This window comes from Lolium rigidum, chromosome 5 (assembly GCF_022539505.1).
Source record: "Lolium rigidum isolate FL_2022 chromosome 5, APGP_CSIRO_Lrig_0.1, whole genome shotgun sequence".
Classification (NCBI taxonomy): Eukaryota; Viridiplantae; Streptophyta; class Magnoliopsida; order Poales; family Poaceae; genus Lolium; species Lolium rigidum.
In genome coordinates, this window is record NC_061512.1 from 120,130,924 (window position 1) to 120,147,672 (window position 16,749).

Here is a 16,749-nt window from a genome sequence, read left to right on the forward strand (position 1 = left end):
AGTGGGGCCACGAGGTGGCGCCACACTAGGGCGGCGCGGCCCAAGCCCCGGCCGCGCCGGCCTACCGTGTGGGCCCCTCGTGACGCCCCTTGACCTGCCCTTCCGCCTACTTAAAGCCTTCGTCGCGAAACCCCCGATACCGAGAGCCACGATACGGAAAACCTTCCGGAGAAGCCGCCGCCGCCAATCCCATCTCGGGGGATTCGAGAGATCGCCTCCGGCACCCTCGCCGGAGAGGGAAATCATCTCCCGGAGGTCTCTTCATCGCCATGATCGCCTCCGGATCGATGTGTGAGTAGTCCACCCCTGGACTATGGGTCCATAGCAGTAGCTAGATGGTTGTCTTCTCCTCATTGTGCTATCATGTTAGATCTTGTGAGCTTCCTATCATGATCAAGATCATCTATTTGTAATTCTACATGTTGTGTTTGTTGGGATCCGATGAATATTGAATACTATGTCAAGTTGATTATCAATCTATCATATATGTTATTTATGTTCTTGCATGCTCTCCGTTGCTATTAGAGGCTCTGGCCAAGTTGATACTTGTGACTCCAAGAGGGGGTATTTATGCTCGATAGTGGGTTCATGCCTCCATTAAATCTGGGACAGTGACAGAAAGTTCTAAGGTTTTGGATGTGCTGTTGCCACTAGGGATAAAACATCGATGTTTTGTCTAAGGATATTTGTGATGATTACATTATGCACCATACTTAATGCAATTGTCTGTTGTTTGCAACTTAATACTGGAGGGGGTTCGGACGATAACCTGAAGGTGGAATTTTTAGGCATAGATGCATGCTGGATAGCGGTCTATGTACTTTGTCGTAATGCCCTGATTAAATCTCATAGTACTCATCATGATATATGTATGTGCATTGTTATGCCTTCTTTATTTGTCAATTGCCCAACTGTAATTTATTCACCCAACATTTGTTTATCTTATGGGAGAGACACCACTAGTGAACTGTGGACCCCGGTCCTATTCTTTACATCTGAAATACAATTTACTGCAATTGTTCTTTACTGTTCTTGGCAAACAATCATCATCTTCCACACAATACGTTTAATCCTTTGTTTACAGCAAGCCGGTGAGATTGACAACCTCACTGTTACGTCGGGGCAAAGTTCTGTGATTGTGTTGTGCGGGTTCCACGTTGGCGCCGGAATCCCTGGTGTTGCGCCGCATTACACTCCTCCGCCATCAACCTTCAACGTGCTTCTTGACTCCTACTGGTTCGATAAACCTTGGTTTCTTTCTGAGGGAAAACTTGCTACTATATGCATCACACCTTCCACTTGGGGTTCCCAACGGACGTGTGTCAATTGCACGCCATCAAGCATTTTTGCTGGCGCCGTTGCCGGGGAGATCAAGACACGCTGCAAGGGGAGTCTCTCACATCCAATCTCTTTACTTTGTTTTTGTCTTTCTTTACTTTACTTTATTTACTGCTTTGTTTGCTCTCTATACCAAAAACACAAAAAAATTAGTTGCTAGTTTTACTTTATTTACTGTCTTGCTCTTTATATCAAAAACACACAAAAATTAGTTGCTAGTTTTACTTTATTTACTGTCTTGTTCTCTATATTGAAAACACACAAAAAAATTAGTTACTTGCATTTACTTTATTTACCTTTCGTTTATTTCATCATGTTTCCTCCTAAGTTCACTCTGAAAGACATACCGGTAGGACGAGGGACTATAATTGGGAGAGATAATATAGAAGATTTTTTCACTCATGTTAGTACAAATTGAAGATTTTGAAGATAGACACTTGGTAGAACTTGCTCCTACTTATGAAATTGTTGTTGCTTCTTTAGTACAAATGTTGGAAACTAAATTTGTTAATCTCAATCCTATAATTCAACACATGTTTCTTACACTTTGTGATATGGAGGAAGGAGAAAAGAAAGATTTTGTCTTAGAAACCCTTCTTAAAGAATTTGGTGGTGTAGCAAGAGAGGCTAGAAAGGTCTTTATTAAATATAAGATGCTTGGCTCTTATACCAATTTTGCTAGTACCCTTGAAAAGATGGACATGGAGAGAATAAGGTACACTAATAATGTTAATGATGGAGGGGTGATTAAAGTACTGATACCTAGTAAGCTCCTAGGAATGCATGACGCTCTAGAAAATAACTATGGTTGGCTTGTTCCTGAAAATTTGTTTGACGAGGATAGCAAGCCTAAGAATAATGAAAAAGGAGCCTCTGAAACTTACATAGATAAGATAAAATGCATTGTTGATGCTTCATCTCTTGACAATACTTGATTCACACTTTCTGCGCCTAGCTGAAAGGCGTTAAAGAAAATCGCTTATGGGAGACAACCCATTATTTTACTTCTGCACTTTATTTTATATTTGAGTCTTGGAAGTTGTTATTACTGTAGCAATCTCTCCTTATCTTTATTTTATTGCATTGTTGTGCCAAGTAAAGTCTTTGATAGTAAAGTCAATACTAGATTTGGATTATCTAGCGAGAACAGATTTCTTGCTGTCACGAATTTGAGCAGTAGTCTCTGTAGAAAATTTATAAAAATCTGCCAATTTACGTGCGTGATCCTCAGATATGTACGCAACTTTCATTCAATTTAGGCATTTTCATCTGAGCAAGTATGGTGCCTCTTTAAAATTCGTCTTTACGGGCTGTTCTGTTTTGACAGATTCTGCCTTTTATTTCGCATTGCCTGTTTTGCTATGTTTGATGGATTTCTTTGTTCCATTAACTTTCAGTAGCTTTGAGCAATGTCCAGAAGTGTTAAGAATGATTATGTCACCTCTGAATATATGAATTATGCACTCGACCCTCTAATGAGTTTGTTTTGAGTTTGGTGTGGAGGAAGTTTTCAAGGGTCAAGAGAGGAGGATGATACAATATGATCAAGAAGAGTGAAAAGTCTAAGCTTGGGGATGCCCCCGTGGTTCATCCCCGCATATTTTAAGAAGACCCAAGCGTCTAAGCTTGGGGATGCCCAAGGCATCCCTTCTTCATCGACAACTTATCAGGTCACCTCTAGTGAAACTATATTTTTATTCCGTCACATCTTATGTGCTTTACTTGGAGCGTCTCGTTTGTTTTTGTTTTTGTTTTTGTTTGAATAAAATCGGATCCTAGCATTCTTTGTTTGGGAGAGAGACACGCTCCGTTGTTTCGTATGAACACATATGTTCTTAGCTTTATCTTCAATGTTCATTGCGAAAGTTGAACTACTTCATTCATTGTTATATGGTTGGAAACGGAAAATGCCGCATGTGGTAAATGGTATAATGTCTTGAATAATGTGATACTTGGCAATTGTTGTGCTCATATAGATCATGTTTAAGCTCTTGCATCATGTACCTTGTACCCATTAATGAATAACTACATAGATCTTGTTAAAATTTGGTTTGCATGATTGATCTCTAGAGTCTAGATATTTTCTGGTTGAGGTGTTTGAACAACAAGGAGACAATGTAAAGTCTTATAATAGTTACAATATGTTCATATGTGAGCTTTGCTGCACCTTTTATACTTGAGTTTGCTTCAAACAACCTTGCTAGCCTAGCCTTGTATTGAGAGGAATTCTTCTCGTGCATCCAAATCCTTGAGCCAATAACCATGCCATTTGTGTCCATCATACCTACCTACCACATGGTATTTCTCTGCCATTCCAAAGTAAATTACTTGAGTGCTACCTTTAAAATTCTATTCTTTGTCTTTGCAATATATAGCTCATGGGAAAAATAGCTTAAAAACTATTGTGGTGAAGAATATGTACTTATGTGTCTTATTTCTTAATAAGTTGCTTGTTGAGCGGTAACCATGTTTCTGGGACGCCATCAACTTTTACCTTTGTTGAATATCATGTGAGTTGCTATGCATGTTCGTCTTGTCTCGAAGTAAGGGCGATTTTCATGATCAAATGGTTTGAGTATGCATACCGTTAGAGAAGAACATTGGGCCGCTAACTAAAGTCATGATTCATGGTGGAAGTTTCAGTTTGGACAATCAATCCTCAATCTCTTATGAGAATATTAACTCGTTGTTGAATGCTTATGCATTAAAGAGGAGTCCATTATCTCGTTGTCTATGTCTGTCCCGGTATGGATGTCTAAGTTGAGAATAATCAAAAGCGAGAAATCCAATGCGAGCTTTCTCCTTAGACCTTTGTACAAAGCGGCATAGAGGTACCCCTTTGTGACACTTGGTTGAAACATATGCTATGCAATGATAATCCATGTTAATCCAAGCTAATTAGGACAAGGTGCGAGCACTATTGGTATACTATGCATGAGGCTTGCAACTTATAAGATATCTTATACATAACACATATGCTTTATTACTACCGTTGACAAAATTGTTTCATGTTTTCAAAATGAAAAGCTCTAGCACAAATATAGTAATCAATGCTTCCCTCTGTGAAGGGCCTATCTTCTACTTTATTGTTGAGTCAGTTTGCCTATTCTTTCTATCCCAGAAGTAAACACTTGTATCAACTGTGTGCATTGATTTTTACATGTTTACTTATTGCACTTGTTATATTACTTTGTGTTGACAATTATCCATGAGATAAATATGTTGAAGTTGAAAGCAACTGCTGAAACTTATATCTTCCTTTGTGTTGCTTCAATACCTTTACTTTGAATCTATTGCTTTATGAGTAACTCTTATGCAAGTCATATTGATGCTTGTCTTGAAAGTATTATTCATGAAAAGTCTCGGAAATCCACCTTGGCTCCCGGGTCCAGATGATCTCTATATGTGCACCAACCAGACTTGGACAGATCAGTGGCAAACATTGTATTTCTGATCGTATATGGAGAAGCAGGTGGAATATGGTACAGTGCCCTATGTAACCGTTGTGGATGCATTCAGTGCGACGGCAGGCTGTGGATGTATCGGAACAACAATTTGACTACGTCCTGCACTAGCGAGCTGGACCGCATGCGGCGATGTCTCCTTCTTCATGCCCTTCCTTCGTTTTCTACAACTGCTTGAGTTATGTGAGGAGCCTGCCTGATTGGGAGTGAATCCCTTTTTTGGCCCTCTTTCCCACCCCCACCTCGCTCTCCTCTATCTACAGTACCTGACCTTTTCTTCTCTCTCGCCGGGCCTCTCCCCCCCCCCCCCCCTCTCCGCCGGAGTAGCCTGCCGGAGATGGAGGGGAGATGGCGCCGGAGTAGGTATGTTTGTTAGGGTTAGCGGCAGCTTGCTGGTAGTGGGCTGTTTGCCCGGTAGTGGAAGCGATGGGCGAGATCTAGCCGCCTGGATCTCACCATTTTTAGGGTCGTTATGGTTCCTTCTCCTTCTCCGGTGGTCGGAGGGGAAAGGGGAGCAGGAGACCGACGCTTCCTTCAATAAAGATACGGCGGACTTCTTCCTGCTGCAGTGCGGAAGCGGCGGGCGGCGCCTTCTCCTGGCCGGCCTCGGAGGCGAGGGGGAAAAGGTGCACCTACCGGGGAACATCGACGTCGATGAGCTCCTGGCCGGCCGTGGAGGCGAGGAGGAGCACAACCACGTCGTCACCATCCTCTCTGCTTCTTGGAGGGTGTATCTCTGCTACTTCTGGAGTGGAGGTAGCACATCGATGCTGTTCCTCTCGGCCGACCATGGAGGCGAGAGCGAGGACGGCAAGGATGCTACTGCTTCCACACACTTGAAGCGGCGACACAAGTGCATGCCCAAGTGGTGCTTTGGAGCTGCGTCCTCTTCATCGATGCTGTTGCTGGCGCGGTGTTCTTCCAGGGAAGCACACCAATGGGGGACATATGCCGGCGTCACCGCCCTGCCCCTGCCTCATTTGGCCGATTGGCGGCCCTTCTCCTGGAGATCTAATTTCCCACGGACCAATCAGTCCAATGGGAAGAGCTACCGCTTCCGCCACGACGCTGGAACGACTGGTTTGTCCCCGGCGCCGGTGTTCGTTCGGCGGAGCAACTCGACGGCGAATCCCTTTTGCGGTGCTGAGCATCGAGGACCTGATCGCGTTTTCCAATCTTTTTGCGAGGTCTTCTATGTAATAGTTTGGTCCTTATCCAGAAATCCCCTGAGCTGTAGGGGCTTTTCTGCAATTTGTACCCACCGTAATGCTAGCAGCTTCTAGGGTCTTTTTACCCTACCCTTGTTCAAAAAAAAAGTTACGTGAGGAGAGGTCACCCTCGTAATGGCAGCTACCTAAAGCTCTGATCATTTATGCATCTCCAACGGGGCGATGTAAATAGACGTTGAGCAATTATTTGCGATCGTGCGATCGAAAAATGCGAATATATCCAGGCCCGACAGATAGTGTCCGACCCGTCCGTCCAGATGCAAACGTGGCTCAAATATGCGGCACGTTTGTGTCTGCGCGATCACGTCGCGCGACCGCTCGTCTCTTTCACGGGCCCACCTGGCAGCGACCCTGGCTTAGTGCGTCTTCTTAGCCAACGCGGCTTTAAGCACATCAACTGTCGGGAAGGGCAACCGCTTCGATCGACGCGCGAACCACCGGAATGGAACGCGAACTCATAAACCGCCATGGAAGAGCAACCGCAGCCCTCTTCGATTTCTACTCCACCATTCATCCCCGCTCAATAGGACCCTTACGTATGCACATTCGGATCTCCAACGGCCGCTGCCAGTCATCTCTAACTGACGGCGCCATGAGCAACCTCTCTTTGCCATTGACTCCGATAGCGAGGGAAAGCCGCCGGGATGGCAACATTGGTGGGATAGAACTGCCGCGCCGATCAGCTCTAACTCCCCACCGACAGATAGCCAGGAGGAGGAGGGGGACGCCGTCGCCGACGAAGGCCATGACGAGGAGGAGGATGAGGATGAAGAGGCCACGTGGACACGGCTGGAGGTGGAGGAGGCAACCGAGGAGGTGGCAGCAGCAAAGAAGGAAGCACAACCGGCGTGCACTGACGACAAGGAAGACACCAAGGACTGAGGGGGACACAAGCTACTCGGACGCGTCAGACGCCACGAGCTCTTCTGATGAGGTGATGAGCAGGAAGCGCCTCCGTGAGGGTGACGAGGCATGGCCTTCTAAGAAGTAGCTTAGTTTAAAAATTAGTTTGAACATCTTTTTCGCACTTTGTATGTTAAATGTGTTTCAAAACATTGCACTAGTTTGAGTTTCAAAATCTCAGTCGTTTCTACATGATGTGGAACTATAAAAAAAGAGCACATGGCTGGCCTCGCCGGACAAAATGCGTCGGGTCACTGGGGCTGCCCCGACACAAACAAACAAGCTTGGCATGGCCACCATTTCAGTGTCCGTGGGCCAACGAAAACGGACGCAGCCGGTAGATTTTGGTGTCCGATTTATGTCGCCCCGTTGGAAATGCTCTTACACACTATACTCTGCCCTGCCGATGGATTTCAAACTTTGAAGACAATGGGTGTGGCATGCCATCCAGGTGTACACCTGAAAGAACACTTGCCCATACCTACTTATTTACTTCAGGTTTCAAACAATTTTGAAGCAATGAGTTTCTAACAACTGTTTTTTATGGACGGTTCTCTTAATAATTCCTTCCAGATGCACACTGATTCACATATCAGTACACCGTTTTGCCATTGTTGCATACAACAAATCTGAAATTTGAGTACAAAAATTAGTTCTAAAACCATTTTCCTACGAGCATACATCTCGTCGGTTACAAGGAGGGGATGCATTAACTCACGCAGTGGTGATATCACTAAAACCCATAGGTTTAATATATGTGCTCTTTCGATGATCAGTTACACCACATCGCCTGCATCTAGCTTCCTTTCTTGGCTGCTTTGGCATGTCTCCTCTTTCAGGACATGTTGTTTTTTTGTGCCCAGATTTCTTGCATATGCTGCAAAATCTTGATCTTCTACCCGCCTCTTTGTAAGGTGGTTTCTTCCTGCTCATACTAGGCCTACCTGCCTTCACCTTCTTACAAGGAGCTGTAAGCTCAACCAACGGTTTGCCGTTATCCAACAGCAAAGCTAGGTCATCTTCAGAACAATCCACAGGAATTTCCTTTCGCTTCCTAACTGTCGTTCTATCCTCAAGGCCAAGGCCATCTCTAGCTTCGTCAAATGGTGCCATGACTGCAAGGTTTTCCTTGAACATGGACATATGCTTCTCATAATCTTCTGAGCTAGCATCTTCGAGACTGACAAGCTCTATAGCAAGTATGTACATGTTTGAGTGCCTATAGGTCACTGCTTTAACCTGTGATTCATCCTTCTGATAATGTCTTAGGTGTTCTCGCAGAATATCTCTAGCATCTTGTGTCCATCGTTTAGGTATGTGCTTACTTGGTATCTGCGTGACACCTACATAATCCATAACCTGCAAGGACAGAATCATTTCACAGCAGAACTCTCTTTTGCTTATATAGAAAACATGCAATCCCGAACTAGAAAAATGACAAATTCTGCATCTGAAATGAAATGGAAGTTAGTCCCTGCCTCGCAATGCTCTGAACCCGTTTCTTTTAAGTCCATGCCGAACGGACAAATGCAATCGCACTTTTCAGTCCAACAACCATTGAGTTACGATGTCAACTAGATGGGTAGCACAGAGTGTCACTAGTCAATTCTGTACTGCCTATGTAATCTTTTTGAGGGTGAACAAAATCAGCACCATAATTGGACCATGGCAAACACCAGGGCATCGTGCAGATTATGTAGCCCCAAAAAATTTAATTCCACAATTTTTCACCACTATTAACTGAATCCACATGACCATTGCATCACCCAAATGTATTAACCTACTCTAATTTAATCTCTGTGATTACTCAGATGTGCAGAGATTATTTTCCATATGGACTGTCCTAAGCTCCATGCGTATGTACTGACGACTAAATAGTAAATACATCAATGCTTGCTTCCTGAATTTCCAATTTTCTGTTCTTCGAAATAAGCATAGCAAGACAAGGTGTAGTAATCACACCACAAATCCATACCATTTTGTTCACCCCGAGATTGCGGATCCATTTTCCGTTGAGACTGTGGAGTCGGCTTGCCCGTCAGCGTCCTACTCACCATATCCGACAATATATTTGCACGATGCCCATTGCGATTGATGATGAGGGGCGGACATGGCTGCACTCACCGTCTTGCTTTGCCTCCGTAGCATCCACTGCAGCGTCCGCTGCGTCCTCCTTAGATAGGAACGCTGCAACATGGAAGACATACGGCTTGCAGGTCAGATCAAGCACCTAAATTGCGCCATGCCTCACACGGAAGAAGGCTCAACAGACGGACCTGCTCGGCTGCTCAACAGATCTAGCGGGAAGTCCATGTCGTCGATTCTGGTCGCCGGTGAAATCATTGCTCCACTCCCAGCAGCCACCGCCGTCAAATTCTCGCGCGCCCGTTTCCTCCCGCTCTCGACGCGCCGAATTTTCTGTCGGACGGTGCGCCCAACTTTTTGCTCGGTGAGATCTAGGAGCCACGCGCCTTGGACCTGTGGTCTACAACGCCCCCACCGACATGTACCGCGCGTCCAGATCTCCCCCGTTTCGCTCCCGTTTTCTCGCCCCCACGCGCAACGTTAGACTGCTCAGACTGCTCATAGTGGGAGTAACTTATAGGTAGTAACATCACACATTTCAAGGTGTTTTGGTGACATGGCATAGCAATAAATGAAGAAAAAGAGGAAGGTGGTAACTAGCTATGTTACCATAACATCACACACCCCAAGATAAAATGAGTCTACAAACTATTAAATGAGACTTTGCATGATACCATCTCTAAGTTATTTTCCACTATGAAGGTAGTAACATGGACTAGTAACTTATGCATGACACCACCTTATGTTACTCCCCACTATGAGCAGCCTCATAGTGGGAGTAACATAGCTAGTAACATCACACATCTCAAGGTATTTTGGTGACATGACATGCGAATAAATGAAGAAAGAGAATGAGGTGGTAACTAGCTATGTTACCATAACATCACACATCCCAAGGCAAAATGAGTCTACAACATAATAAATGACACAATGCATAACACCACATATAAGTTACTACCCACTATGAAGGTAGTAACCTAGACTAGTAACATGGCATATGTTACTAGTCTAAGTTACTCCCCACTATGAGCAGCCTTAACAATGCGGGCCCCTGCTACCAACCGTACACCCACCTGGACGTATTCTGGATTTGTTGACAATCGTAACTGCTCAATTTTCCTCTCGCTCAGCAATCTCGGGGAAGGAAACATTGGTCCAGATATCGAGTCCATCTGAACCCGGGAGCCAAAACTTCATCCCCGAAAAGTCTTTGCTATATGATTCATTTGTTTACTCATTATCTTCATCATTGTTTCGAATCGCTGCATTCATCTTATATGCTTTACAATAGTATGATCAAGATTATGATAGCATGTCACTTCAGAAATTATCTTTGTTATCGTTTACCTACTCGAGGGCGAGTAGGAACTAAGCTTGGGGATGCTTGATACGTCTCAAACGTATCTATAATTTCTTATGTTCCATGCTACTTTTATGATGATACTCACATGTTTTATACACATTATATGTCATTATTATGCATTTTCCGGCACTAACCTATTGACGAGATGCCGAAGAGCCGATTGCTTTGTTTTCGCTGTTTTTGGTTTCAGAAATCCTAGTAAGGAAATATTCTCGGAATTGGACGAAATTAACGCCTAGGGGCCTATTTTTCCACGAAGCTTCCAGAAGTCCGAAGAGGAAACGAAGTGGGGCCACGAGGTGGCGCCACACTAGGGCAGCGCGGCCCAAGCCCTGGCCGCGCCGGCCTACTGTGTGGGCCCCTCGTGACACCCCTTGACCTGCCCTTCCGCCTACTTAAAGCCTTCGTCGCGAAACCCCCAGTACCGAGAGCCACGATACGGAAAACCTTCCAGAGACGCCGCCGCCGCCAATCCCATCTCGGGGGATTCAGGAGATCGCCTCCGGCACCCTGCCGGAGAGGGGAATCATCTCCCGGAAGTCTCTTCATCGCCATGATCGCCTCCGGATCGATGTGTGAGTAGTCCTGTGGAGACCCGGCATACCACTGCATGGTGTAGTATGCAAGTCTGATATAACACCAATGAAACACCGTTCCACTAGTATTATATCGCTCAGAGTGCAACAGAAACATATGCGGGTCCAAGGTATGTCTATAGAATTACAACATTGACTCTATTACATAAGATCAGCACAGCCTCCTACTTTACAATGAGGTAAAACTGCAGATAACTCCGGAAGAACGACTCGTAGTCTAGTCTTTTCACGAACTCTATTTGTAGAGTACTTCACTAACTACGGAGGCTAAGAATAGACTCTAGCTAAATAGGAGCTAGGTTTAGGAAGCTAGTTCCCTTCTATGACTAAACTAGGTTTTCTCCTTGTTGGATGTGGTATCCGACTCCTCCGACGGGGTTCGTCTCTTGAAGTAGTTGTTGACTCCTCGGCTTTCGAGTTGCACTCGTAGATCCTCCTTCGATGCCTCCATATCTAAGCAGGGATTTAAGAGTGGGATGAGTACGAGCGTACTCAACAAGTTCATTATAGGAAAGAGGTGTTTAATGCACTAGCTACGAGCATTAGACCGAGAAAGTCTAATACCAATGCAAGTTTTCATAACCATTTCTTCAAAAGGTTGCTTTTATTCAGAAGAACTATGTCCGTCAGCCTTCACCGGTTTACTAGAACTTCATGGAGCTCCTTTCCGGCCGCGTTCGCAGTTCCATATCTCGGAACGAGGAGTGACAGGTCACGGTTCTTTACACTCTGCAGAGGTGTGTTGCTTTACCCATAAGAGATCTTAACCTTGGTGCCAACCGAGTCATGTTCTCGTCCACACTTCCTTTGGTGTGAGGCCCGGTATAAGGTCTAGCCAATCATGTTCCTCCGCTACCTCGAACATCCACCCGTTGTTGCATGCGCCGACCCTGGGTCCACGTCGGTCCCATTATTCCTGTAGATTTCAAGGTGGACCCCGACCACGACAACGATCTGCTGGGCTCTACCATACACTCCTACGCCGGTGGCTGCAACCCATCATAGACCGCAATACCGTGGGGACTTAAGGCTTCCCCAGCCTACCGCTTGTTCTTCGAACGACAAGTGTCTACGGACTGTGCCGTGGGGACTTAAGGCTTCCCCAGCCTACCGCTTGCCGCCGACGGATACAAGTGTCTACGGTAAAGCGCATCCGTTGATGAACGAGAGGTGGAAACACTTTTGACTACTCCGTCCCACTCCGGATCTTATGGTTAACACGGGTATTACGGCACAAGAATCACTCGGCGACATTTGTTGTTTAATCCTAGATGGATATAAACCCGTGCAATGGAACCTCCACCATATCAACACATTCCATGGTTCCATTTCCCACCACATAGTCATATTCATAGTTATGAAAGTAGTGGTTTTGGTTTTTATGCAATAGTGATAATCATAGTACTTTGCAAGTAATTTGATAAAGATACTCAAATGACATGAGCAAGCGATGAACTTGCCTTTCTTGTCTGCAACATTATGCAGACAAGGTCTTCGATACGCAATAACTCCAAATTCTGAAATAGCATCATCGTCCGGTAAGGACGATGTTTAAAAGATTGACAAGGATGCAATAATGCATAAATATGAGATGCAATCGCTCTAAGCCTGACCTAACCCAGATGATTTAGGATTAGTGAGTTGTAATGATTAGTTCAAGGTGTGTTGCACTTTTAGAGTGATTCACAAACAAGGTTCTTATTAGGGTTTTGTTGTCTTAGAATCATAAACAAGTGGTAAAATGCATGATAACGATCATATATACCAAGGGATAGTACTTGTATAATAAGTAAAGAGCAGTTGTCAATTTTAAGTCTTATAGTGTATGGTTGATGATTAATTATCATATACTTCAAAAGAATAACTTTTGAAGAACATGTTCTTTGATAAAGAACAGGTATGATAATTAGGGTTGTGGAGTTCTATGGTTTACTATGGTTCCAATTAGTTTCTGGAGTAAGTAGTAGATGGATCCCAACAAAGTTGGATTCATCAGCATTTTGAGATTATATGGTTTTAGTGAAACACATCTTAAGTAATTGCTTACACATGGTTGCTATCAAGATTGGTATATCTTGCTGGTGATAGTTGACTATTGGTTATAGGTCCTATTAGGCAGGATTGATGATGGTTCTTAATTTACTTTAAAAGAATAACTTTTGAAGAACATACTTCTTAGATAATAAGAAGTATTTCAATTAAGGTTGAGGTTGTCTAGGTTTGCTATTGAATTCCCCTAAGTAATGAATAATTGGCTCCTTAATAGGATGGGTCATAATTGTGAAGTACTTGTAGGGTTTAGTGGACTAGGGTTTATGTTTAGTTGGTCCTACTTGATCATCTAGGTTTTATGAATACATGAAATATAAACTTATTAGTAATAAGGCTTCTATTATTTTATGAGGACATGGACATGTAAAGCAAGTCAAACAATTTATTGTGAGTTGAGTTTGTGCAAGCATATGATTTTGTGTGTTGTTGGAGTTTTCATGATTTTAGATGTGATTGGAATCTCCTAATATTATTGGTTTTAGAAAGTAAGGGTACATCACATCATATCATATTTAGGTTTATGGAATTTATTTTTAATGTTCTAACTACTTTAAAATATTCAAAAAAACATATAACCAAGTGCTAAATGTAAATTATAATTCATTTATGTTAACTCTATTTTTTATTAATTTAAAATCAAATACTAAGTTTTATTTATTAAACCATAACAGAAATGTATTTTTTTACAAGGTTAAGGTTGAAATAATATTTCAAACATTTAGAAATTCTATTTACATTTATTGCTCATAAAATATTGTTCTAAGAATTTGAAAGTAGTTAGAATTGGATTGGATTCTTTTAAGAGTTTATTTAATTGTTACATATTTTATCTTTTAAAAATTATTTTATACTCTAGTATTAACTATGTAACTTGTATGCCCTCAAGCAGAATGAGCTAATTAGCAAATACATACACACTAGTGAATATTTGATTGGCCAGATTAATTTGATGGATTCACACACGTACACACCTAGTGGATTAGCTATTAGACCTTGAGCTAATTGGGCAAATTCGCATACATGCACACACTAGTGGATCAGATGTTGTTCCATTAGCACCAACGTACACACACGATGGTGTATATGAAATACGTGTACGAGCCCAGCATAGCACAACTCTCTCGTTCTCTCACGAGCGCGCACGCAGACACGCTTTTTCCCTCTCTTTCCTTTCTCTGCACTCGACCTCCACGGCGCTGCCGTGTCGCCGCTTGCCCCGGCCATCCCCGACCAACTCCGGCGCCGGCGAGATGGGTTCTGGTTCCCCTTGACGTGCTCTACCACCTCCCCCTCTTCGATTTGATTTCCCCAGCTCCTCTTGTGCGCCCTGCGCCTGCGCGTCGCCGACGCACGCGCCGCCGTACGGCTCTGCCGGTCGCATCCGCCGCCGCCGACGACCGGCCCAGGTCCGCAATGAACTCCTCCGCCAACACCCGCCGCCACGACGCTGTCCTGCGCTCGCACACGGCCCTTTGGCTAACCCTAGCTGCACCCCCGGCTAGCCCGGCCATCGCCGGCCTTGCCTGCCGGCGCTGTCAGCGGCATAGCTCCGCCCTGATGTTCTCCATCCTCCCCACTTTCTGCCTCCGCTACGCGCTCTCCCACTGCCGCGCAACCGCGCCCCCCTCTCTGGCCCCTGGCCGTTGTAATCTTGGTACATGAGATGTGATGATGGTGGTGGTGTGATTGACAGCGTGGTCGTGCTGGTGGTGGTTGATGTACTGGTGGTGTGGTCCTGCGGTGACAACTACTTCATTCTCGACGCCGGTTGGACGGTGTCGCCGACGCAACCCCGGCATCGCCTACTGTATCAACTCTCTACTCCACTCACCGTGAGCTAAATCCTCTCTCTTCTCTATATTGCCCATGACCATGCATTGGGAATCATGTGCTGGAAGGTTTACACTTAAAGGTCTAGTGTTCCTGTTATATATTGAGCCGCACAATAATTGTTGATATTGATGTGCCCCAGATGTTATTGTGGTGCCATAATCCATCTATATGTAATGGGTCAAGGTCCTGATAATTTCGGTGAGGCTATGTGCTCTGGGAGGTTAACTGTTAATAATTTCCTTGATGGCTTATTGGTGGGCTTGTATGCATACATATTTATAATTGTTTTGCTGCTGCTAGGTTACTACTTGGTTGGCCTGGGATTAGTTTCCTGGACCCTAAGTAGCTTCATGAATTAAGTTGCTTAATAACTGGATGCTCTACCAGTTGCTATTTATCTGTGATGCTCCTGTTTGGATGAGTTATTCATCCAGGCTTATGCACTGCTGCAGTGTATACTTGATAAGAACAGATACAATATATATTAGATCTATGGCTGTTTGGATGTTTTTATATCTTATGGGTGTTGCTGGTACTTACTGAATCATCTGCATACATGATTTGATCATGGAAGTCGGTTGTTGGCTACAGGAAGCTTTGTCCAGCCCTTGGGTAGATCTAGTGCTATATAAATAAATAGATAAGAAGAGATGCTCCTCTTGCTGGATTCAGATGCTTTACTAGTTGCTTGGATTGCAGGGTGATGATTTGCTAGATCTTGAATAAGATCTGGTTGTGGGTTAGCACTCATGGATGCTTTATATTTGTGGGGTTTGAAAATAGAGTGATAGTAGATGAACTTAACTGGTTGCCACCGTTGCTTGATGAAAAGATACCATGATAGGTTCATATAGGAACTTTTGAGTTCCTGAACCTGAAACTGATGGTATAGTCTTATATTCCTTTTAGGTAGCTTTTTCTATACAAAGTTGTCTATGTGCTTGTCTTGTTAAATTAAAACTGTGTTGTGGTACCTTGCTAAAAGGATGCATAGCTGCTGATTTTGATTACCTAGATGATGTGCTGGACAAACTTTGTTATGATTAAAGTTGCCAGGGAGTTTGAGACTAGATCCAAATGATGTTAAAATCGTCTTCAAACGATTTCTGTTTGGTAAGATATTTGGTTTAGACACTATGATGCTTGAGTTAAATTAAATGGACAGATCCATGCTTGACCTAGCCGATGATGCAAAGGCTGAGGCATAGATTTAAAATAAGAATAGATACTATGTTGTTGCTTTTGTTCTCTGTGATGATTCTTGCATAGCACCTCTATGCAATACTGAGAGAAATCCCTCTCACTCTCAACTTCCCCTTTTTATCCCCTGATGCTACCATGCAAAGGCTAGGATCAAATACTTGTGTTTATGGTGTATACCTGCTGCTCTTGGTATCCTGGATTCTAGATACTGAAACAAACCTCCTTCTTGTGGTATCCTGCACCTCCTTGCTGATTGAGTATTTCCTAAGATCTGGCTAGAGATATGGAGCTGTTCTTGCTGATAGATCACTGCTACTACTGGTGCTATTTCTATTTCTGAATGAAATTGCTAGTTTGTGACATGTTGTTTGGCTACCTACTACCACTGTCGAGGGATTGGTCTTGTGCTGGCTAAGCAGTTGTGGTGGTGCAACGAAATCCCCTTTTATATGGTGTCCTGGAGGTGTGCTTGGCCGACACCTATGCACATGCATGTGTGCTGTGAGCTGCCTGCTTGCATGGTTCAAGTTTCAACACTGATACACATTTCCCCTAGTGGATATGCTCGGCAGATGAAAAGATCTGCCACTTCTTATCACTATTTTAACCCTGCCCTTTGACATTTCTTTTCTTTCTATTCTTCCCTGTTTGTTTTGCAGGTGATCAATTGGAGAAGAAGATGA